Below are 25457 nucleotides of genomic sequence, written 5' to 3' on the forward strand. Positions count from 1 at the left end.
TGTGGCATGAATTCGCTACTGGAGGATTGGTGAGCACAACAGTCCAATTTATGACGTTTGCCCCAATATTGCCATTGCAGCAAATTGCAGGCCCATATTGAGAATGCAGTTAATGGTATACATTCTAATTACAGTTGGTTAATGTCACAATTATTTGTATTAAGGTTTGTCCATTGCCAATGAGAGAACAAGGACAAGATACAATCATATATTTTGTGATATCACCATTTCATTAGTTCCTTCTGTAAGATCTTATCAAGTTTTCTTGGCTGTAACTCTTCATATGTCTTTTTAGTTCATGGGATTATGTGTTGAAACAAGGATAAAGATAATCCTGCAGTTAAAGAAATATTAACAGAACTGACCAAGTGTGTAATTGCAAAGAAAATCTGCACACTTTCTCAAAAAACACATTACAGAAGTTGGTATAGCAGATTCTCATCTGATGTATTATGTACTTCCCATTATATACTCAGTTCAGGTTCCAGCAGAACCACTTGGCTCCAGGCCTTCTCACGGTCTTGATGAATGAACTGCAGGGGTAAATTCAACTTGAAGGGTATGACATGGTAGCCATTACTGAGACATGGCTGCAAGATGGTCAGGACTGGGAACTAAACATACCAAGTTATAAGGTCTACAGGAAAGATGGGGGAAATGATAGAGGGGGAGCAGTAGCCTTATGATTATGGATGAAATCACTTCAATGATAAGAGAGGATATAATGAGAGGTAAGCAGGCAGTGGAGACTTTATGGGTAGAATTAAGAAATAGGAAAGGATTTAAGACTGTAGTGGGAGTTCCCAAGGAAACTAATATTGAATCAGGGACAGGGACTCAATAAAATTAACGTAAGCAAAATAGCAGTCATGAAGAAAATAATGGCACTAAAGAGTGACAAATCCCCAGGACCAGATGTTATCCATCCCAAGGTTTTAAAGGAAATAGGTGAGCACATTGCAGATGCCCTAACTATAATCTTCTAAAGTTCTCTCGATTCAGGCACCATCCCTTTAGATTGGAACATTGCGCATGTCACTCCACTATTTAAGAATGGCCAGAGAGGGCAATCAGGGAATTATAAACCAGTTAGCCTAACATCTGTTGTTGGGAAATTACTAGTCTATAATTAAGGATAGGGCAGCACGGTGGCATAGTGGTTAGCACTGTTGCCTCACAGCGCCAGGGACCCGGGTTCAAATCCGGCCTCGGGTGACTGTCTGTGTGGAGTTTGCACATTCTCCCCGTGTTTGCGTGGGTTTTCTCCGGGTGCTCCGGTTTCCTCCCACAATCCAAAGATGTGCAGGTTAGGTTGATTGGCCATGATAAAAATTGACCCTTAGTGTTGGGGGGGATTAAATACGTGGGGTTGCGGGGGTGGGGCTTGGGTGGGATGGCTGTCGGTGTGGGGACCGGGTGCTGGGGTTTGGATGATCAGCCATGATCTCTTTGAATGGCGGAGCAGGCTCAAAGGGCCGAATGGCCTACTCCTACTCCTATCTTCTATGTTTCTATGACTGAACACCTTCAAAATAATCAGTTGATCAGAGAGCCAGCATGGATTTGTGAAAGGTAGGTCATGCCTGACAAACCTGATTGAATCTTTTGAAGAGGTGACTAAAGTAGCAGAAAGGGAATGTCTATGGGTGTTATTTATATGGATTTCCAGAAGGCATTTGATAAAGTCCTGCATAAGAGACTGTTAACTAAGGTTGAAGCCCATGGAATTGAAGGGAAATTATTGAGCTGGTTAGGAAATTGGCTGAGCGGGGAGACTATTCACAGTATTTATTAACGGCTTAGATGATGGCATAGAAAGCCACGTATCCAAATTTGCCAATGACACAAAGATAGGTGGCATTGTAGGCAGTGTAGATGAAAGCATAAAATTACAAAGGGATATTGATAGATTAAGTGAATGGGCAAAACTGTGGCAAATGGATTTCATTGTAGAAAAATGTGAGGTAATTCTCTTTGGACCTAAAAAGGATAGAACTAGTAGGATAGTACTTTCTAAATGGTGAAAAGCTAAAAACAGTGGAGGTCCAAAGAGACTTGTGGGTCCAGGTACATAGATCATTAAAATGTTATGAATAGGTACAGAAATAATCAAAAAGGCCAATGGAATGCTGGCCTTTATATCTAGAGGACTAGAATACAAGGGGGTAGAAGTTATGCTGCAGCTATACAAAACCCTGGTTAGACCACACCTGGAGCACTGTGAGCAGTTCTGGGCACCACACCTTAGGAAGAATATATTGGCCTTGGAGGGAGTGCAGCGTAGGTTTACCAGAATGATACCCGGACTCCAAGGGTTAAATTATGAGGAGAGATTACATAAATTAGGGTGGTATTCCCTAGAATTTAGAAGGTTAAGGGGTGATTTGATCGAAGTTTTCAAGATATTAAAAGGAACAGATAGGGTAAATAGAGAGAGACTATTTCCACTAGTTGGGGATTCTAGGACTCGGGGGCATAGTCTAAAAATTAGAGCCGGACCTTTCTGGAGTGAAATTAGGAAACACTTCTACACACAAAGAGTGGTAGAAGTTTGGAACTCTCTTCCGCAAATGGCAATTGATGCAAGATCAATTGTTAATTTTAAATCTGAGATTGATAGATTTTTGTTAACCAATGGTATTAAGGGATATGGGCCAAAGGAGGGTATATGGAATTAGGTCGCAGATCAGCCCTGATCTCATTGAATGGCAGAACAGGCTCGTCGAGAGGCTGAATGGCGTATTCCTGTTCCTATGATGCAGATTGATGTGAGCTAAATGCCAGAGGAGAGATGAGAGTAACTGCCCTCATGGCAGTATTTGACTAAGTATGTCACCAAGGAAACTTGTCAAAGCTGAGTTAAATGGGGATCAAAGAAAAAAATCCTCCATTGGCTGGAGTCCTACCTAATATATAGCAATATAGCTGTAATTGTTGGGGGTCAGTGATTAAAGCCCCAGGATATCACTGCCAGAGTTCCTCAGGGCCGTGTCCTCAGTCCAACCAACTTGCGTTGTTTCAGCAATGGGCTTCCTTCTCCCTCTGTTATAATGTTCAGAGTGGGGCTGTTTGCTGACAATTTTACAGTGCTCAGTTCCATTCATAACGCCTCCAGTAATTAAGCAGTCCATGCCAGCATATAACTGTCCGTAACTGGACCAGTTATATCAACACAGTTGCTACAAGAGTAGAGCAGAAATTGGGTGCCCTGCAACAAGTGGCTCCACTCCTAACACCTCAAAATGTCTCCACCAAAAGGCTAAAGTAGGGAGTGAGGTGGAATACTCATTATTCACCTGGATAGGTGCAGCTATGACAGCACTCAAAGTTCAACACCATCCAGGACAGAGCAATTGGTTTGATTGGTGATCCTGTCACTGAACTCACTCCATCCCCTACACCATTGGCATATTGTTGCTGCAGTATATACTATCTACAGGATCCACTGCAGCAACTCGCCGAACTTACTTCAACAACACCTCCAGAACACCATCACCTCCGACTTCTCCTCCAAGGCACACTCCATCCTGACATGGGCATATATCATCGATCTGTCATCATCACTGGGTTCTTTACTGGTCTAAAAACTCCTTGAAAAAGGTAACAATGCTGCTTTAAGATCATAAGCATACAAGAGTAGTGAAGGACAAGAAAACACCATTTGGCCCGTCTGGTTACCAAACTTCCACAGACAAGCACCTTACTGCATTTTGAATGTGCCTAATTTGTTTGAATCTACTTACCTTGCCTGGCATGTGCAAGTTGATAAAGCGATATTTAAAAATAGCCAGTAGCATTTTGGGTTTTATTAATAAGGGCATAAAGTACAACAACAAATGGGTAGGCCTCAATTAGAGTACTGTGTGCTGTCTTGGACATCCAAGTATAGAAAGGACATTGAACACAGGATCTAAGATGATAGACTATAGTTATGAAGAGAGGCTTGAGGTACTTGGAATATTTCCACTGGCTCAGAGAAGGATAAGAAGAGAATTAATAGAGGTTTTTAAAATTATGCAGGGCTTTGATAGGGTGAAGAGGGGAAGACCACTTCCCCTGGTTAGCGAATCAGTGATGAGGAGTCATCATAGAATCATACAACTTTACGGCACAGAAGGAGGCCATTCGACCCATCGTGTCTGTGCTGGCCGAGAAAGAGCTCTCCAGCCTAATCCCACCTTCCAGCTGTTGGTCTGTAGTCTTGTAGGTTACGGCACTTCAAGTGCATATCCAAGCAATTTTTAAATGCAATGAGCTTTTCTGCCTCTACCACCCTTTCAGGCAGTGAGTTCCAGACTCCCACCACCCTCTGGGTGAAAAAAAGTTCTCCTCAACTCCCCTCTAATCCTTCTACCAATTACTTTAAATCCATGCCCCATGCTAGGGGAAATAGGTCCTTCCTATCCACTCTATCTAGGCCCCTCATAATTTTATACACCGCAATCAAGTCTCCCCTCAGCCTCCTCTGTTCCAAAGAAAACAACCCCAGCCGATCCAATCTTTCCTCATAGCTAAAATTCTCCAGTCCTGGCAACATCCTCGTAAATCTCCTCTGTACCCTCTCTGGTGCAATCACATCTTTCCTGTAATGTGGTGACCAGAACTGTACGCAGTACTCTAGCTGTGGCCTAACTAGTGTTTTATACAGGTCAAGCATAACCTCCCTGCTCTTATATTCTATGCCTCGGCTAATAATGGAAAGTATCCCGTATGCCTTCTTAACCACCTTATCTACCTGTCCTGCTACCTTCAGGGGTCTGTGGACATGCACTCCAAGGTCTCTCTGTTCCTCTATATGCCTCAGAATCCTACCATTTGTTGTGTATTCCCTTGTCTTGTTAGCCCTCCCAAAATGCATTACCTCACACTTCTCCGTATTGAATTCCATTTGCCACTTTTCTGCCCACCTGACCAGTCCATTGATATCTTCCTGCAATCATCCATTTAAAATTGTCACTATGAGAGTGAGGAGAGAGGTTGGGAGCAAGTTCTTTACAGAGTTACATGGAATGCATTGCCACAGGGTATAGTTGAAGCACAGGCCATTGCACCTTTTAAGGGAAGAGTAGATAAACATTTGAAGTAAAAGATGATAGAAGGCAATATGGAGAAAGCAGGCAATGAGATTAGCCTTGGATTGCTGTATTAAAGAGCCAGCATAGACATGATGGGTTGAATGGCCGCCTTCTGTGCTGCAAACATCTATAATTCTAATGTTCCAAATATTAAGTGCCCTCTGAGTGTAACGCCTCAACATAACCAGGGTCGGTAACCAGAGGACACAGATTTAAGACAATTGGCAAAAGAACCAGAGGGGGGATGAGGAGAATTTTTGATACGCAGCGAATTGTTATGATGTGGAATGCACTGCCTGAAAGCGTGGTGGAAGCAGATTCAGTAGTAACTTTCAAAAGGGAATTGAATAAATACTTGAAAAGTTGAAATTTGGGGGGCTGTGGGGTAAGAGCAGGAGAGTGGGACTAATTGGATAGCTCTTTCAAAGAGCCAGCACTGGCACAATGTGCCGAATGGCCTCCTTTGGTGCGGTGTGATTCTATGATAACCTCGGCTGACCTATGCTCTCGTGTTCTGGCTGTGCATTTCAACATTCTATTTGGTTTTTCTTTAATTGCTTTACCAGATTTAAAAAAATATCGGGATGTCCAAATGGCAGTCCATGGATAAATATGACACACATGTCCTGGCAATCCAGCTCATAAAGCCCAGGCAGCTCAGTTTTATTTGTGTTATATTTCTCACTTGCTGATTTGTCCCTATTTGACTTTTGTGTGCCTGGAGATTTGGAAAAGGCTCATTGGTGGATATATCCTAAACCAGAGCACCAAAGTCCATCAGTATCTGCAGTTAGCAATATATGCAAATTAACAGGGACATTATTTTAAACTTTATTGGTGGCCCTAGAGGTTCCATTGTATGCCCTAAGGAGCACTCAAAGGTAAAATAAAATGTGGGCATGCCTGCTTCACTACATTGTCTAGACACTAAAAGTGCCAAGTCTATTATTGCTTCCAGGTCCCTTCCTAAGTCTCCAAGTGCTAGTTTTGTTCCATTTTCTGTACTTTTATAATACATTTTTTTAATTCAATGTGCAATACTTTGGCAGTAGTAATTTTTCCCCCCATTTTACTGCTCAGTCGCAGAACTGATCTAATTCTTAAATGATTAACAATTAACGTCTCTAGTGCTGTCTATTTTAGTGTCATTTTAAACTTCACAAGCTTACGATTGTTTTTAGCATTCAGACCACTTTCTGTGGATTTAGGATACTCATGTGACTCCAAGTGATGCCTGGCAGTTATCAGACAGCAGTCACTGAGAAATAAATAAATGTTAACTTAGCCTCAGGGCATTAATATGTTTCCTATAATTTGTGAACATATTAATGATGTCCTTTGTATAGAAGATGATGGATTATTTTACTTTAATGTAAAAAGTGATTGCAGCAGGTAAACATGTAATACTCTAATATATGCAGGGATGAATTATGTCAGTAAAATGCAGTGCAATAGTTTTCCAGTAAAGTTCTTTTTATAACTTCAATCCCATTCTTATCCTGAGGAAAAGAAAGGAAGAACTTGCACGTATTTGGTCCTTTATCTTGTCTTCAGAATGGTCCAAAGTACTTCACAGTTAATGAATTACTTACAAAGAGCAATCACTGTTACTACGTTGGCAAACTTAGGGGGCGATTTTGCCAGCGCTGGGGAGGCGGGTCTGCCAGGAAAATGGCAGAATTGCCCAACCTGCCCCCAACCCGCCTCCATGCCGTCTACCCAGGAGGCGGGTAGCCGTCCCGCACCGGGTCCCATCTCCTTGGAGGCGGGAAGGGATTAAAGCCTATTAACTGCCTGTTAACAGGTAGTTAACAGGCAGAAAATAGGATTCTCCCCTTTTTGCCCTCACAAGTGCGAGCTTCCTGAAGGCTCCAAAACCCGCCAGGTCAGCGAGGCGAGTACTGGGTCTGCGGGGGTCGGGGGGGGGGGAGTGCAAAAGTGTGGTGTGAAGGTAAGTGATGGGTGCAAGAATGTAAAGGTGGGCATCTGAGGTAAGTGGAAAGTGTTAGTAAAAGTGTACTTACCTTTGTTTCTTCCTGCAAGCTTCAGTCGGTTTGCATGTGGAGAGTCTCGGACCTCCGTGTTGCAGATGAGAGATGGCCGTTGCATTCTCAGATGCAACAACCATCTCATTTCTGTAAAAGAAAGAAGCTTGATGAGGTCTTGAATTCACTGTTTGACAGATGAAACGTCATACGTTGACATTCTCTGCAACTGGCTTTCCCTTCATTGGCCTGCTAAGCCCACTGGGTGGGCTTAACAAGGTCAATCAAGGGAAAAAAGTGTGGGTTAGCCACAAATCGATGGAAGCGGGAGATTGACCTGCCAAGCAGCAGTCCCACCTCCAACGCGCTCCCATTAACAAAATTGCCTCCATAGTAGCCAACTTGCACACAACAAGGCCCCACATATAGCAAATTCGATTAATTACTGGTTCATCTGTTTATGGTGGTGTTGGTTGAGGGAAGAATGTTGGCCAGGACACTGGGAGAACTCTTTGCTCTTTGTATTGTTCCATGGGACCTTTTACATCCACTAAAATAGGCTAGATTTAACATCTCATCTGAAAGAAAGCATCTCTGACAGTGCAGCATTCCTTCAGTACTGTACTGAGGTACCAGCCTAGATTATATGCTAAATCCTGTAATGCGGCTTAACTTCAAAGCTTAATGTGGCAGCTTATTGATGTAAAAAATCCACTCAACCTCCCCTCCCCTCTTGATTTTGTTCATTCTATAAAGGGATTGGCTGTTCTCACCGTTTCCGGTTCTGATGAAATGACTACACCTGAAATGTCACCTATCTTTTCCCTTCTAGATGTTGGCAAACGGGCAGCATACTTCCAGTTCTGACGAAAGGTCATCGACCTGAAACGTTAATTCTGCTTCTCTCTCTCCCCACAGATGCTGCCTGACCTGCTGAGTATTTCCAGCATTTTCTGTTTTTATTTCAGATTTCCAGCATCCGCAGTATTTCGCTTTTGTATTACAGGAAACTTTGGTTTATCCGGAGGTTGTATGTCCGGAATACTCGATCTAACGGCAAAAATCAGGAGCCGTTTTCTATATGTTTTTTTAGTTCTCGTTCTTTTTTTTTCCCAGTCAGGCACTGCAAGGTCTGTAGCTATAGCAACAGCTTCAGCTAGAGACGCTTGCAGCTACAGCCGACTCTTTAGAAGCTGTTGCTAAGCAACAGTGTTTGTTGTCAGATACGGAGATGAAAACCTCCATATGCTTCAACATTAACTTTGTATGTCCGGCAGTTTTGATAGATCAGCAATATGCTGGTCCCGTCGGTGCCGGATATCACAAAGTTTCCTGTAGTATGCTTCTACCCTCCATCATTATTTAAATTTTTTTGATTTACCTCATCCCTTTTATTCTTGTCAACCTTGGTAGCCTCCTGGACTATGGGCCTTGGTTCTTCTCTTTAGTTTCTCAACAAATAATATGTAACATGGAAACACACAGCAAAATTCACCAGCCACAATGATAGTTGTTCGTGAGCGTGACTGAAGATGAAATTCTGTTATAACTCCCAACAGCAAACCGCACAGACTTTTGGAGGAAAAAGCATTAAACACTGGCTTGGAAAAATGCAAGCAAAGTAAAGAGCCAGCAAATAAATTAAAACCAAAAAGGCCCAAAGGGCAAGCAAAGAGACAAAACACTGAGAGAATATCAAAATACTTTGAGGCCCCGATCTTCCTCTTCTGGTGCTGAATCTGTCTGCGGATGTTAACATTGCTCAAAATTCCTCATTTGCACCTTTAATCACAGATCCAGGTGGGAAAGGGTAGGGAGGGACTCCCGGTACGAGAAGCAGTTTGTGTGTAAGTGAAATATAAAGGGAAGTGTCGAGAAAACATTGCCGCGATATGGGGAAAGAGCCGGGGAGTGGGATGAACTGGATTGCTCTTCGAAAGAGCCGGCGCAGATTCAATGGGCCGAATGGCCTCCTTCTGTGCTGTACTATTCTATGATTCTAATGAGAGGACAACAATTCTGAAAGCCTTTAGAAGGCTCAAAAGACATCACATCAGCCAAAAATGAATGCAGAGGAAGGCCCCGTGTACAGGTCTGAGAAAGCAGCTAACTGGTTCTGTCACTTGCTGTGCCACCCCTAGGGTGCATGTTAGCAACTTGCACAGCTCTGCTGATACATACCCTGTGAAGGCACGTTCCAGCATCCACGTCAAGTGATGGTGACAAAGACTGCAAATAGGCGTGGTCAGTCAGGTTTCACCGACTGATGATTACTCTGGTTTGCCATCATTCATGTAGTACTGTAGCATGAAAAGCATGAAATTCTGTGATTGCTCCTGGGGCAGAATAGACGCTAATGGAGTTTTCTGAGGAAAATTTAAGTTTTAAATATATTATTTGTGGTATACTATGATTTTTCTGTGTATTTTTCACATACACATTCACTCAATCAAAAAACCTAAAATGTTTATGTTACCTGGGCCCCAATATTTACGGGGAGCGAGGGAGGCCGAAAATGGCCAAAGAATCCGGCAAGGCTGGGGACGTGAACTTAACCTTGTTATAATTTTTTTTGTTCCGTTTCTTGCCCAGCAGCCGGCAGCCGAGAGGAAAAACCAGTGGCAAGAGGGTCTGGTCCCTGGTAATCGGACTGGGAGGTGGGGACTGAGAAGTTCGGCAAACACGGCAGGGTGGAAGAGAGAGGCCATGGGGGGTGTGGGGGGGAAGGTTGGCAAAGACAGTGGGGGGAACAGAGAGGCCACGATCGGTGAGGGTTGCAGGGGGTGGGGGAGGCCGAAGGCTTTCTTGAGGCCCACAAGGAGTGCTGTAAAAGGCACTTGCCTTCACTGCTGAGTTTCCCGACCCCTGAGAAACCCACACAGCAGCAGTGAATTTTAAATTGGGCTCCCAATTTCACTGTAGGAGCCCGATTGAAATATGTTAATGAATCAGACGGCCCGATTTCCGCCACCGTAAAAAAGGCTTCGGATATGTGTGCGGCATGTTGAGGCCACGTTCCCCGTATTTAAGTCTTTAACCCCACCCCCGACCCTCTCCTGCCCGCCATGAGAGGGGGGTGTGGGGTTAATATTGAGGCTATGGTGTTTTCCCTACATCAGGGGTGCACAGGAAAGTAAGTAGCTTACATGAACAATTTCCAGTATGATTTTGGGACATAGATCTTGCTGCAATGTAATCTTTCTTGTGCACAGAACCTAGGCGCACTGTACAATCAGTGAGTTGTGGAAAATGTAAAGACATTGTGCAAGAAGTGAACATCTGCTCTGATTCCAGCTAACGATCCTCTCCTAGGTCAGGTGCTAGCTCCCCTTGGAGGGTTAAAATGGAGAATTTGGCAGTAATCCAGCTTTACATTTGGTTCGGGTACCAATGCTATTTATCTAGACATACTTGTGCATATTTTCTGCACACAAATGTAAAGTAGGAAAACTGAGCCTTAATGAACAAGCCAGTGAAGTTTACAAAGGGAGTCTATAGTAGTTAGCATTTTTTTTGCTGTTCAGAGAGATTCCTAAAAGATGGACGGTTTTAATTTTAACTGTTCAGGACTTTCACACGAAGCACCATAAAGCATGAAATCATTGGAGATCTGATTAGCTGCGGTACAATGTGTTGACACAAACGGATCGCTTTAGCTGACGTGAAGTTCTCAAACACAGACTGAGACTTCAGTGCCAGTCATTAAAAGATCTGATTAAATTTTTGATAGACAGTTGGCAACTACAAATAGGAAATGTACTGAATAAGCAGTGAAATACTGCACCAGCTTTGTGAATGAATGCAGCACGAGAAACGATGTCAATCATTTTGCCGAATAGTATAGCTGCTATAGTCTATCTGTAATGCAGCATACACCATGGTATCTTTTTGTCCACATTATTTCTGTTGCTTAAAAAATACAGTGCATCTTTGTTACGCTTTCTACTGAATTTGTATGTTAAATAAGCGATTCATTGAACACTTCATGAATGAAGCATTTTCTCAATTGTAGGAATAATCTAGGTGAGCTATGCATTTCAGCAATGAATGGAACATTGTTTTAAATTGTACTAATATACAAATACTGTTTGGGTTCCTTAGACCCTCATCAGGGGATACATTCTTTAGGAAAACCAACTGGCAACCAATTTTTATGTGTTATGATGTTCTTCAAATCACATTACATAACGATGGTAAAATCAACAATGATTTAGAATCAGTGATACCTAATGCAGTCCAGCTACCGCGCTACATTTGCTTTAAAAAGTGACTTTGAAAAACTAGAGGCAGGGCTATGTACCCTGATGTATGCAAACAACCAATTGAGCACAACATGAGGGAGCGAATGCATTAGCATGCTCTTTTGAATTTATTTAACTATTCATAATGCAATGCATACTGAGGCAAGGGCAACAGCAGATTTGCATACATGCATTGCTGACCATAATTTTAGGACTGCCCTTGTGCTTGTGGAGCTTAGGATGAGAATTCTGCGCGTGGTCTAATGATTCGTAAATAGAATCTTAAAGCACAGAAGGAGGCCAATCGGCCTATTTTGCCTGTGCTGATTTGTTGAAAGAGCTATCCAATTAGCCCCACTCCCCTGCTCTTTCTCCACAGCCCTGTAAATGTTTCCTTTTCAAATATATCTCCAATTCCCTTTCAAACCTGCTGTTGCCCTTGCCTCCCTTTCAGGGAGCGCATTTCAGATCATAACGTGCTGTGTTAAAGAGATTCTTAGTGATACACAAAGGGAACAGTGGATGGTATACAGAGAAAGTGCTAGCAGCACGGTTGCAATTTATCTTGTGTATTAGCTTATGCTAAGGACACTATCTCTAGTTAATTAGAAATAGTGTAGCCTAACTTCCAATCTAATTTGATAAAACAATTATCTTTTGTAATTTGTAAGTGCGCCTTGATACCTTTTGCAGGACTTATATACATGTGCATCTGTTATTATTCTGTCACAATGCGATTATCTTAAGTATACAATGGGTCCCTCTGCTGGCTATCAGCCACACAACACTGAGGATTGCACAAGTGATCACTACAAGCAGATATGTGGTGAGCTGTATGATCCATTTTGGTTTAGTTATTTCATTGTAACTATTAATTTATCTATCCTTCTATCTGAAATTCTTATTTAGTTTTAGGGTCTTTCATTGCAACTAACAATGGCCCAGAAATTCGACACCTGTATGCCGGCTGTTACCGCTGGTTTGCTGCAAAAAAAATGGCGGCCGCCTCCAATGCAAGACATGGCGGCCCCCATTTTGGTAAGGGCCATAGTGCTGCCGTTGACGGCGCTGGCCCCAAAATGTAAATGAGCAGAGCGTGACGTCAATCAACATGCAATGCCGTCATGACACCACTCATGGCCCCTGTGGGTAGAGGACCTCTCTTGCAGTGTTGACCCCTTGCACCCTGGGTGCCCTTCCCTGGCTTTTTGAGCCATTTGTGTTAGTGCTGAAGCACTTTTATCATTTTATTGTGTATTTTATCACTTTAGTTCAGGTTTAAGAGCTGAAGACTGCCATTTCAGAATGATTTGTAATTTTTTTTTCAGAAGGCAGTTGATCTCTAAGGGCTAAAGACTGCCTATTTTTAAATAATTTTAATTTTTTTCATTTTAGAAGGCAGTTCCCCTTTAAGGGACCAACACTGCTTTCTAAAATGACAGACTAGCTTTAAGACAGTGCTCCAGGGATGCTACGGCCACACTACATTGGGCCTCATGCTGAGACTACCGCCGGAAAACCTACGTTGCACTCCAGGTTTTACGCTGCGCTAATTTAAATTAGCAGGCAGCACCAAAGTACCAAGAGGGTTAAAGTGCTGTCTGCGCTATTATTTTGGGTGGCCATTAATTTCGGCCCATGATGGCATCAACAGGTTTTTGGCCTGCTCCAATTTCTAGGCCAATAACTCTGGAATGGACTTTTTATTTTTGTGCACAACAATTTGCATTATTATAGCACCCCTTTTGCAGGAGGATATCATTGAGCCCTATACAAGATGGCAAGGAAGATGTCTAGCAGGAAATGGGAAGGATTCAGGGTGGGGGATGGTGAACAAAGGCAATGGCAAACAGACAAGTTTTTAAACTGCTTTTCAAGCAAACGAGAGAGGTAGCAAGGCAAAATATCAAAGAACAAGGCCACAATGCCTGAAACATTGGCTGTTGATGCTGAATGCGAAGGATGGAGAATAAGCAGCAATCTAATGTCAGAAGAGTAGAGTGACATAAGGTTGGAGGAGATTGAATAGATGGAGTAGGGTTGAAATAAGGACAAGGGTCACAGTCAATGCATAAGGGACAGAAAGCCAGTGAAACCTGACAAAAATAGAGTTGAAAGGTGAATGGAACTGTGTGCAAGCGATGATTTAGGCCATAGAGTTCTGGATCAACTGATGTTTGTGAAATGGGAAAGAGGGAAATGACTAAGAGAATTCTGGAGGTGATGAAAGAGTGAACAAGGATTTCAATGGCATAAGAAATCAGGGTACAAGTGGGCAATGTTTTGGATATGAAAGGATTTTGGTGAGTGACTGTACAAGGAGTAGAATGGTCAGCTCAGGTCCAAGCATAACACTGAGGTTTGACACTACCTGATTCAACTTTAGTGGACAGCCAGGGAGGATGATGGGAGTGAGGTACAAAGGTGTTGGTGGGAACTAAAAAGAATGGCTTTTGTTTTGCAAGTTTTGAGCTGAAGGATATTTTCAGCTCATCCACAACCTAATGATGGGCAGGCACTTGTTTGTTATAACAACGGACAATCTGAATCTTAGATAACCAAATGTGTTGGAAGTATCTGCTTCATGGATTCCTGAAAGAAATTAAACAATGTTATTCATCTCAGTGCTGGTTGGACAATAATAACAATACAGAGGGGAAAAAAAGTAATGACCTCCTAGCTTGATGAAGCCAAGAAGCGAACCTGGACCTAAGTGCTAAACTCTATCAACTCGTTAAAGCTAGGAGCTCAGCTTAGATTTCCAAAGCCCATTTTATTTCAGGCAGGGCTATAGGTATAATTGCCAGATTATCAGAAATGGAGGGCTATGTTTGAGATGAATAATGCCTGGTTCCAAAAGAAACATTTGAAAAATACTTCAAAAAAATATTGGTCAATGATATTCCATTGGTAAAGAAAATTGGGCGAGGTGTAAAATGGACTGCCTATTCGCTCGCTTTGCGCCACTGCTGTTGAGCTATTTTACCTCTAGTTTTTTTTCCTGCTCCTGTAGCTTTGTCCAGAGTTTCCCAATGATTTATACTTGACCCCACCAACTTCTTCATATAAATTCTACCCTCGGTGACACCATTCACAGGCACAGGATCTGATTCCATGTCTATGCTAACGACTTTCAGCTTTACTGCTTTATCCCTTCTCTCAGTCCCGTCATTAGCTTTGTGCTGTCAGACTGCCTGACTGACATGGATGAGTGAAAATTTCATCCAGCTGGACATCAGGATGATAGAAGTCATCATTTTTGACCACCACTGTAAATACTGCTCCCTTGCCACTGATTATGTCTCCCTCCTTGGCCACTCATTCGGCCTGAATCAAGGCATGCAAAGCCTTGCATCCTGTTTGAGCTGGAGTTCAATTTTAAATCCTACATCCTGCCCACCACCAAGCCTGCTTACTTACACCTCTGAAACATTGCCCACCTTACCCCCAGTGCCAGTGCAACCCTTTCCCATGCTTTGGTCACCTCTATAGTTGACTTCTCCAATGGAATGAAAATCAGGTGGCTTCTACAATGGATGGCTGATCCACTCTGCCAGGTTACCACCCAGGCAGTGAAGGGAAAATTACTCCCATTATCTTTAATTGCTGACCGGGATATGCTTGAGAGGAAGATAGTGAATGTTGTGACATTAAGCCTGGGACATGAAAGGCTACTTTTGATATAAAGACACAAACCTAACTTTACAACTTTAGTTCAGTTTCTCTTCAGTCTAATTGACAACTGGGCTCTGTGCAGTGGGGTAGGCATTTCACACCACTCACAACAACAACAACTACTTGCATTTATATAGGGCCTTTAACATTGTAAAACATCCCAAGGTGCTTCATAGGAGTGTTATCAAACAGAATTTGACACCGAGCCACATAAGGAGATATTACGGACAGATGACCATGAAGGGATAATTACTAGTCCTAGCCCTTTTTGGGCTACCCCAGATCAGGCGTATTCCCCAGATGTTCACCTTCAATTAAAGTTAGAGATAGCTGAATTCTATAAGATGCTTAATTGGGTCTAAAGGTCCAGGCTATCTCTCTCTAAAGGAAAGGAACGACTTGAAGATGTTACCGTCTTCCAGATAGCACTTTTAATAAGTTTACCTAGACTGTAACCTTCCGGATATTATGAGGGTCCGGAAAACCCCCTCAGAATTCTGCAACTCCTCACAAGAGTGTACAGAAATTGAGTTCACGAGTTTGATACAGACAATTCTAAAAATATATAGGTTTATTAAAGAACCGACATATAGTTAACAGCTGTTGAGTTAATCGCAACTTTAACAGTTCAAAATATAAATAGCTTACATTTCTTATTCTCAGAGATCCTTATTCTCAAATCTTAACTTCGTTACATTTTTACATTTCTTATTATTTAAAATCCAGAATATCCACCAAAATCATATAAGAGTACCTCTTGATCCCTGAGAGACAGAGTTAAAAACTTACAGAGCCTGCCTCTGAAGTTGAGAATCACTTGCCCCTTCCAGTGACTTCTGACTTTCCATCTGAAAAGCTCTATTTGTATACCTTGTTTTAGTGGTTTATTCTTTGAAGTTTTCTGCCGATGTAAGCTAATTATCTTTAATCATTCTTTCTGTTGACTTTTTTCTATCTTACTGTCAATTCAGCTGCCAACATGTCTGTTGTATGCATAATTATGTCTCTACCTTATGCATAATTATGTCTCTACCTTATGCATAATTATGTCTCTACCTTTAGGTGTTCAAATTTTATCATAAAAAATGGTTATGACCGATGTATCTATTTGATGCCATTCTTATGAAGTGCTTTCATTCAATTTCTAAATCACCTCTGCTGATTGAAAGCAGACGTCGTGTCTACTAACTGTTCCTTTTTCAATACAAACACAATGTGATTGCTTGGTGTATCTATTGAAGTCATATCTACAAAGTCTTCTGTTTTATACCTTTTACAATATGTAAATCAAAACCACTTCAACCGGGGTGTTCCATGCATTTCTTTGCTACTTCAATTGGTTGTATTACAAACTTATGTTTCCTGTCTTTCATTTGATGTTACTTTTATCAAAGGCACATGGTTTTTTAATGTTCTGTGTTTCTGTTCGAAGTGTTATTTTTTAACACTTTACTTGGGCATTGCTATTGTGTTTCTTCCAATGTTCAGACATAGATGAACCTCCAACCCTTTGCTTCAATGGGGTCATTGTCTTAGTATTTACAACCAATTCCCATTTCAAAAGCTTGTGTGGTGTTTACAACTTTTGTGTTAGCACTTCATCTTATCTCTGAAGCCTGTATTGACAGCTTATGTCGTTGAGGCTTTTTAGATTTTTAAATCCAGTATGTCAAGTATTAATAAAGTCAGAATTCTGTTCATAGGATGGTGTATCTTTCTGAAATATGGCTTTTCCTTTACAACCAAAATCTTGGTCAAAGGGGTAGGTTTTATACAGCAACTTGAAAGAGAAGAAAGAGGTAGAGAGACAGAGAGGTTTAGGGAGGGAAATCCAGGGCTTGGGGCATAGGCAGCACAGCAGCGAATGATGGATTAAAATCGGGGATGCGCAAGAGGCCAGAATTGGAGGAGTGCAGATTTCGGAGTGTTGTAGGGCTGAAGTAGGTTACAGAGGCAGGGAGGGGCAAGGCCATGAAGGGATTTGAAGCAAGCATGAGAATTTTTAAATCGAGGCATCGCAGGACTTAAAGCCAGTGTGGGTCAGCAAGTACAGGGGTGATGGGTGAACGGGACTTGGTGCGAGTTAGGATACGAGCAGCAGAGTTTTGGATGAGCTGAAGTTTACGGAAGGTGCAGTGTGGGAGGCCACCCAGGAGAGCATTGGAATAGTCGCATCTAGAGGTAACAACGGAATGGATGAGGGTTTCAGCAGCAGATGAGCTGAGGCGGGGCAGTGCCAGGCAATGTTATGGATGTGGAAGTAGGTGGTCTTGGTAATGGCAAGGATATGGGGTCAGAATCTCAGCTTGGGATCAACTAGGACACCAATGTACAACCACTGCTTTAGGAACTCTGTGAAAGCCTGTTTCACCAAGAAACCTTGAAGATTATTGGACTACATAAGAAATACATAGTAAGTAGAATACATGAACCCCTTACAATTGATTCCATTTTATTGATTTTCAATATCTTGCTATGTCTTTCCTCTTCTGTGTAATTATAAATAAATCAAACTATTAGTTTTAGTCAGAGTGTGATGGTCTGACAGTGTAGCATTTATTTGTCTTTCAGAAGGGACAGGAGAACGTAATGGGTACCCTAAACGATCTCCGGTGCAACTTATCATAGTTCAGGGGTAACTTAGTTCCATGATGGACTACCCCACTCAGGAGACATAAGGGTGTAGATTTTGCTTCGTAGGAGACTTCGTTTACTTATGAAAACTGTCTTGCTTTTGTTAACATGGGTTAAAAGTGTTGAGAGTGAAGCCAAACTGTAACATCTCCTGATTTCTAACCCCAAACAGTGACCTAGGTTTCTAGTCCTGCACATATATACAATATTTGCTGCATTCCACATATTTCTGTTTGTAGTTTCTCTGCTGAAAGAGCTATTGCTTTCTAGCAGGAAAAACACAGCAGATGCTGAAGTGTGTACAGTACTTCTTACTGGCAATGCACGCTCTCTTTGTACTTTCTCTGCCGAAGGAACATTTTGGTTATTTTGACTAGCTAAGGATCTTTAAGTTGCATTGAAAGTCCTGCAGATGGTATGCTGTCATAGTTTAGGGTTTTCTAATCTGTGTTAATCCTACACGCCTAATAACATGATATTGCCCTTTTAAAATACAAACTTTAGGATTGCAGCTGTGAAAACATGCCTGAGAACGCAATGTAAATTTTATTGTACAACATAATTGTATTATTTTCCTGGTTAAAAAGCTGATTTTCTGGCATGAAAACCATTTGGTGAGGTTACGGTTTTGCATTTTCTGCTCAGTTGCTCGCAAGCTTGCTGCTGCATCAGAAGGTTGTGGGTTCAAGTCTCTCTTTAGAACTTGAGCACATCATCTAGGCTGGCACTCTGGTGCAATATTGAGGGACCAGTGTCCTTTCGATAAGTTAAACAGCGGTCTTTTCATCCTGTTCTGATTCAGGAGGATGTAAAAGATCCCATGGCATTATTTGAAGAAGAGCAGACAGTGTTCCTGGTGGCCTGGCTAACATTTTTCTCTCCACCAACATCACCAAAAACAGCTCATTCATCTCACTGTTGTTAGTGGGTCCATTGCTGTGTATAAAATGACTGCTGTGTTCACATATGTAACAGTCCACTTCAAAGTAATTCAGTTTGTGTGAAGTGTTTTCAAATGTTTAGGGAGACGCAATAAAGCATGATATAAATGCAAGCCTTTTTTTCCAGTTTAAAAGGCCAATGTATAAAACGGCAAGATTACTTGAGCATCTGGTTTTGTGTTTTTCTTGCTTCAAAGCACTTGTTATTGATTTCTCCCCTTCTCCAGCAAAAATAAGCTTTAAAGACCCTTCGCTATTCAAAATAGCCAAAGGTTTCTTCAGCAATGAAGCTACAAACAGCTATATTGCCAGAACCAGAGATTCCTGGCACTGAAAATAACAATGCAGCTCTTGTGGAAGGATCAGCGGACCTGCTGTATCAGGCCAACACGACAGTGGAGAACAAAATCCTGGTGCTTTCAGGCTGCCCTTTAGTGAGTAGAAAGGGAAGTATGAAAAAGAACAGCAACAGTCTAAGGAGCTACTTGGTTCTGAATCACTGGACTATAAAAAGTAACTGTTAAATATTACCTCATTTTACCACAGCATATCATAGGGTGAGGAAAACCAGGTTACCTCTGTTCATTTGTTGGTTTGTTTGTTGAAATTTCACTTCAAACCTTCAATTTATCTAGAGATTAAAGTGTTTCCCCCTAGTATGATTTATCCATACTTTTTATCCATGATTTAATTATGAACTAATCACTAAGTATTCACCCATTTTATATAAGAACCTGCTTCAACATTTTTTAACTGTTGAATATTTATATCTTAGAAATCCACATTGTGATGAAAATGTATTCTGCAGCAGCAATTTTTTTACCACTTTTATTGTTGAGTTACAGTAAAAGGATACAACTTTGTATGTTAGAAATATTTACAATGTTTAAAATGAGATGGCGATTGTGAAAAGTTTAAAACAGGATTGATAAAGCTGAGTAAAATTTTTTACTGTTATGAAAGTAAGACAAAGGCATAAACTACAAATTTTGAAAAAATGGGATTAAAGTTTTGTTAGGTAATCCAATGAGCTGGTGAGTTTATCCTGTGAATCCCTAAGGTACAGGTCAGCCATGATCTAATTAAATGGCAGAACAGGTTCGAGGGGCTGAATGGTCTACTCCTGTTCTTGTGTTTCTATGTACAGACCTGGAATGCCTTGGATTTGATCCCTGATGTGTGATATTTTTTGACGACCTAAACAAGGCCAGATGTATGGGCGCTGACATAAGAAAACTACTAGGCACTTGGTCTAAGCATTAAACAAAGCTTTAATCAACTGTTTTTCAACATGGAGATCTAGTTGTGTCCTTTACTAGTTCCTGTTAAAGAATGTCCTGAGCAAGCTGGGCCCATGCCCGAGTATTTATACTCTCCCTGAACAGCGCCACCAGCAGGTCGCCCAGTATTATTTCATAAGTCATTTTCACATGAATGACGAGATTCATATCAGGCGCCATAATTACTGCAGTACCCCTGGTTTAAAGTGAGCAAATTCCTTCTCTTGATTGATATTCAGTGAACCCTGTTGGATGTGTGCTTGCGTGAACGTTGCGTGAGAACATGGCTTCGCTCAGTCCCATGTGATCCAATGCACTTGCTGACCTCATTACCAAGGCTCACAAATGAAAGTGGCTATTTGGGTGAGGTGCTGAAAAACTGCTTGCTGTCCATGACATTATCCTTCAGCAAGAAATTAACGCCTTTGGGAGAGAAAGAGAAAGGAGTAGAGAAAATTGTTGTGAAAAAAAATTCAGTTATAGTAGCCAAGAACAAGCTTAAAATGCCTTGGGATCTTTAACTGCTATGAATGACACACTTTTCCACTTGCAACCGAGAACTGACCCCAACCAGGAGATACATTCCCTCCCCCTGCCACCCCATTTCCCCACATTGGAACAAAGCAAAAGCAGAAGCATTAGGAAGTCAAGACCATCAGTACCAAAGTTCAACTCTCAAGTCCAATAGAGCAGATCATTTGCTATTCGCTCCTATTGTATTGAATTACAATCGATCAAGCCATCTTCCATTCACTCTCATTGCATGAAACATTAAATGCGAAATCCCGATCCACGTGTAAAATGTCGTCCAATGGTATGATTTCTACTGTCGTCCACTGCCAAAATTCTCCTTGAGACCAGCATGTTTTGACCGATTTCATGTTTTGAACTGCTTTTTGTTTTGAATTAAATTCCTGACTGAACAATTAGCTAGACAGTGTTGACAAGTGCTTAGTGATCTTTTTATCTCTTTTCTTACAGAAATCAGGATCCAAGGATAAAATTTCTTGGGAAACTGCTAATGCTATATTTACTAGGAATTAACTATCACAATTGGCAAATAATTTGAATTGCTATGCTCTCAGTTCAGACAGTGAGTTGGCACTTTAATTATACAAAGTTCATGAAATCATGCAGCCAACTTGTGTGCTCAGCACATTGAATTGATAACAATACTATTCTCCCACTGATCAGGTTTTCTGTCTCCGAGAGAAATTTTGGGAAAGCCGTATGATCTCTGCATTTCTGGAAGCAATGTTGAGATTGCATGAAGAAGGCATTTACTTTGATATAAAAATTATTCCATCTGTAATGTAACCCACTGACATGAGATGAATAGAAAAGTAATGCCAATTTATCCCAGAATTACAATGGCAACAATAATGATTGTGAGTGTGTGTGACTGAAACTAGAGAGAGAGGAATGATAAGTTTTGCACTATTCACTTAAACACAATTAACTACACTGCTATGATCCCTGAGTTTAATAGCCTGGTCAGCAATTACACTTCGGTTCTGGATGTAACTGCATATCTCAGTTTTTGGTTCTTAAATGCGTCTTTGGCTAATCACCCCTTCCTGTTAGTTGTACTGTGGTCAAACAAGCTGGAATCAATAACAAAGCTTAAGCTGATTTACTGCTTTTGTAATTTTGAACAACGGCTCAGTGTTTTATATCTGTTTCAGAGAGGCTGCGAGGGAAATTGCATTTGTAACTGCAAATTTTTACAAAGAAACATGCAAGTAAATGGCTACAGGCTCAATATTGGAATCATAAAATCATGGAAATCGCAGAACAGAACAAAGCCATTAATTGCACCAGGTCTGGGCTGGGGCCAGCTCTTCAACTGTGACCATCTCCTTTTTCCTATTTCCTTTCCATAGATTATTTATCAACTTGGGACCAAAATTTCAAGATTTATTTTGGTGTTTCTGTGGCATTCATTCAACATTCCTGCATTTTGGGAGTTACATTCTTGGGTAGGAGTCATATCTTTCAGGTTTCAGTCCCCATAACGGCAGAAATTTAATTTGTGATTTCCGTTTAGGCCTCCATGTGATCCACTTGTTAATTCTCCACTGAGATCATTTAAAAAATATATTTAAATGATGGTTTATGACATTGGGATGGCAAAATCCCAAGAGCTACACTCGATATGCTGTTACGTAGAATGATTTAAATGCGGCAAACCTGTTGCCCATAACAGCAGAGACTAGTGGAAGTGATTTACCTTGGACCCTGAAGACTGAAGATATTTGAGCACTGATTATTAGAGTTAGAAAAGAGCTTTTTCAATGTCCTTTCCTTTTTTTTTAGTGCTTTCTACCTAGACAGAGATGTATTTGCTAGGCAGGCTGAGGGCTTGTGAGATTATGGGAATCTTTTTGCTCTCACTCACAATGGAAGATTCTGATATGGAATTTCCAATGGGCATTCGATCCTTATACTATATGCCTGAATTTTTTCAAACAAGCCTTTGTGAAACACCTTATCAAATGCATTCTGAAAATCTAAATATACCAGCAGATAGAATTTCTGCAGAGATTCCTCAATCTCTAGCTTTGGTGGAAGAAACAACAACAACAACTTTTATTTATATAGCGCCTTTAATGTAGTAAAACCTCCCAAGGTACTTCACAGGAATGTTATAAGACAAAAAATTTGACACCAAGCCACATAAGGAGAAGTTAGGGCAGGTGGTAGGTTTTAAGGAGCGTCTTAAAGGAGGTAGCGAAGTGGAAAGGTTTAGGCAGGGAATTCCAGAGCTTAGGGCCTAGGCAACAGAAGGCACGGCCACCAATGGTGGAGCGATTATAATCAGGGATGCTCAAGTGGGCAGAATTTGAGGAGCGCAGGTATCTTGGTGGGGTGGGGGGGGAGGCGGTGCGGTTGTGGGGCTGGAGGAGATTACAGAGATAAGGAGGGGCGAGGCTATGGAGGGATTTGAAAACAAGGATAAGAATTTTGAAATGGAGACGTTGCTTAGCCAGGAGCCAATGTAGGTCAGTGAGCACAGGGATGATTGGTGAACGGGGCATGGTGCGGATTAGGACATGGATAGCCGAGTTTTGGATGACCTCAACTTTATGTAGGGTAGAACGTGGGATGCCAGCCACGAGTGCATTGGAATAGTCAAATCTAGAGGTAACAAAGGCGTGGATGAGGATTTCGGCAGCGAATGAGCTGAGGCAAGGGTAGAGACGGGCGATGCTATGGAGGTGGAAATAGGCGGTCTTAGTTATGCCGCGGATATGGGGTCAGAAGCTCATTTCAGGGTCAACTATGACACCAAGGTTGCGAACAGTGTGGTTCAGCCTCAGACTGATGTTCGGGAGAGTGATGGAGTCAGCTAGGGAACGGAGTTTGTGGCTGGGACCGAAAACAATGCCTTCGGTCTTCCCAATATTTAATTGGCGAAAATTTCTCCTCATCCAGAACTGGATGACAGACAAGCAGTCTGACAATTTAGAGACCATGGAGAGGTCGTGAGAAATGGAGGTGAGGTAGAACTGGGTGTTGTCAGCGTACATGTGGAAACTGACGCTAATTTGATCTAAATGCTGTCTTAGATGTGTAGCAATAGATCACAACTGAGGTTTTAAACTGGAAATGAAAACTGTCCTAATGGCCTTCAGATTGTTTTGAAATGGAATCTCTTTTTAAATTCAGTTCAAGCCAAGGCAGTATACAGCTCATGGGGTGCAGAATGCGCTACCCTTCATGGTAACTTCATGAATGCGATGCTAAGGTTAACCAAGCTGGAGTGCTGATGTTGTGCGGCTCCTCTTCCATCCCACTTCCTGATCTTGTGCTTTTCTTCTCATTTAGTGTTAGCTGTGGCTCATTGGGTAGCACTCTCGCCTCTGAGTCAGAAGGTTGTGGGTTCAAGTCCCACTCCAGAGACTTAAATACAAAAATCTATGCTGACACTCCAGTGCAGTGCTGAGGGAGTGCTGCACTGTCAGAGGTGCCGTCTTTTGGATGAGATGTTAAACCGAGGTCCCGTCTGCTCTCTCAGGTGGACGTAAAAGATCCCATGGCAGTATTTCGAAGAAGAACAGGGGAGTTATCCCCGGTGTAGGGGGTTTTGGTTTGGGGTTTGTGTCTGGTCAGTCAGTCGTGTGTCTGAGCTGCTCCAGCCCTGTGCGGTTTGAATCACTTCCCCTTTGGTTCTGACCACCGGACTTATTTACAAGTAGCGATATAGACAAATGAGACCAGTGGTTCGGTGCAAAGAAAACCAATGTTTATTAAAATAGAGAACAATTACTATACAGAGAAAATCACTATGGATGCAGCACAATTACACTTAATGGGGGAGGAGAAATGGACACATCGAGGGAAAATGACTAAAATGACACTTTAGCAATTCCCCTTAACTCCCACCCTTTACACCTATCTAGATTATCTTGTGATGGGCCAGAAAATTGATGCTCACCAGTCTAGGATGTTGAAAACGCCTGCTCCGTGCCCTGTTGCCTGCCGATGTCTTAGGTTTTCACCACCCAAAACAGAGATACCCCAGTAGTTTGAACGTAACTGCGGGTATTCTACTTCACTGGATGGGCTCTTCGTCGACGATCCTCTTGCTGGGTTGATGGTAAGGCAGGGCACCGGAGGCGAGGCGGGAGAGAGAGAGAGAAATGGCCTCCCGAGGGACTAGTTATACCCTTCCCAGTAGCCCTTATCTCCCGCCAGATCAGCTCATTTCTTTTGTCTAATCTGGACGTATTGAAACTCATACAAAAGGTACCGATCTGGGCCCATCGACCTGGATGGCCGGTAATCGGTTTTACTGGTCTCATCAGTGTTCCCCTTTGTCCAACTGGTTTCGTGATGGGGCCATTCCAGTCTGAATGCCCTGTTGATCGTTTTGAAGTACTTAAGTAAACAATGTTGACGTTCTCTAAACGAAGGCCTGAATGCAGCTGAGCTTGTCCCACTACATATTCAATAGGCCCTGTCTGCTCTTGATTGTTTGTGCAAACAACCTTGATGGCTTTTAATCAGAGGCCTGAATGCCACTGGGTTTGCTTCTAATGCATAAATGCAGAAGGTCTGTCTGCATTCAAGTTCTGGAAAGTTCCTTCTCACAGTCATCAGAATACAAGCTGTCAGTCCAAACTGAAACTTACAGGCTTTGGCCATGAGGCTGTCCGCAGCCATCTTGTTGTGCCCTGGATTTTAAACTCAGTCCAACCAGGGTTTCTTTAATAAACCAAAAGTAAATCCTCGGGGGAGACATGAAATTTGCGAATCCTTTCACCAGTATCCTGGCCAATATTTATCCCTCAACCAACACAACAAAAACAGATTATCTGGTCATTATCACATTGTTGTTTGTGGGAGCTTGCTGTGTGCAAATTGGCTGCCATGTTTCCTACATTACAACAGTGACTACTCTCCAAAAGTACTTCATTGGCTGTAAAGTGCTTTGCGATGTCCGGTGGTCGTGAAAGGCGCTATATAAATGCAAGTCTTTCTCTCTTTCTTCTTTCTTTCTTTCTTTCCCACTTCCCCATAGCATGTGGCTCATCTCCTACTCTGCTTTCTCATGTTGTCATCTCCTGTCCTGGACTTTCAAAATGAATGGTTTTGATAACAAATAAATAATTGAACAAATAAA

The sequence above is a fragment of the Somniosus microcephalus genome, chromosome 13 (assembly GCF_052327205.1).
Source record: "Somniosus microcephalus isolate GS21.2 chromosome 13, FLI_Smic_1.0, whole genome shotgun sequence".
NCBI classification, from domain to species: domain Eukaryota; kingdom Metazoa; phylum Chordata; class Chondrichthyes; order Squaliformes; family Somniosidae; genus Somniosus; species Somniosus microcephalus.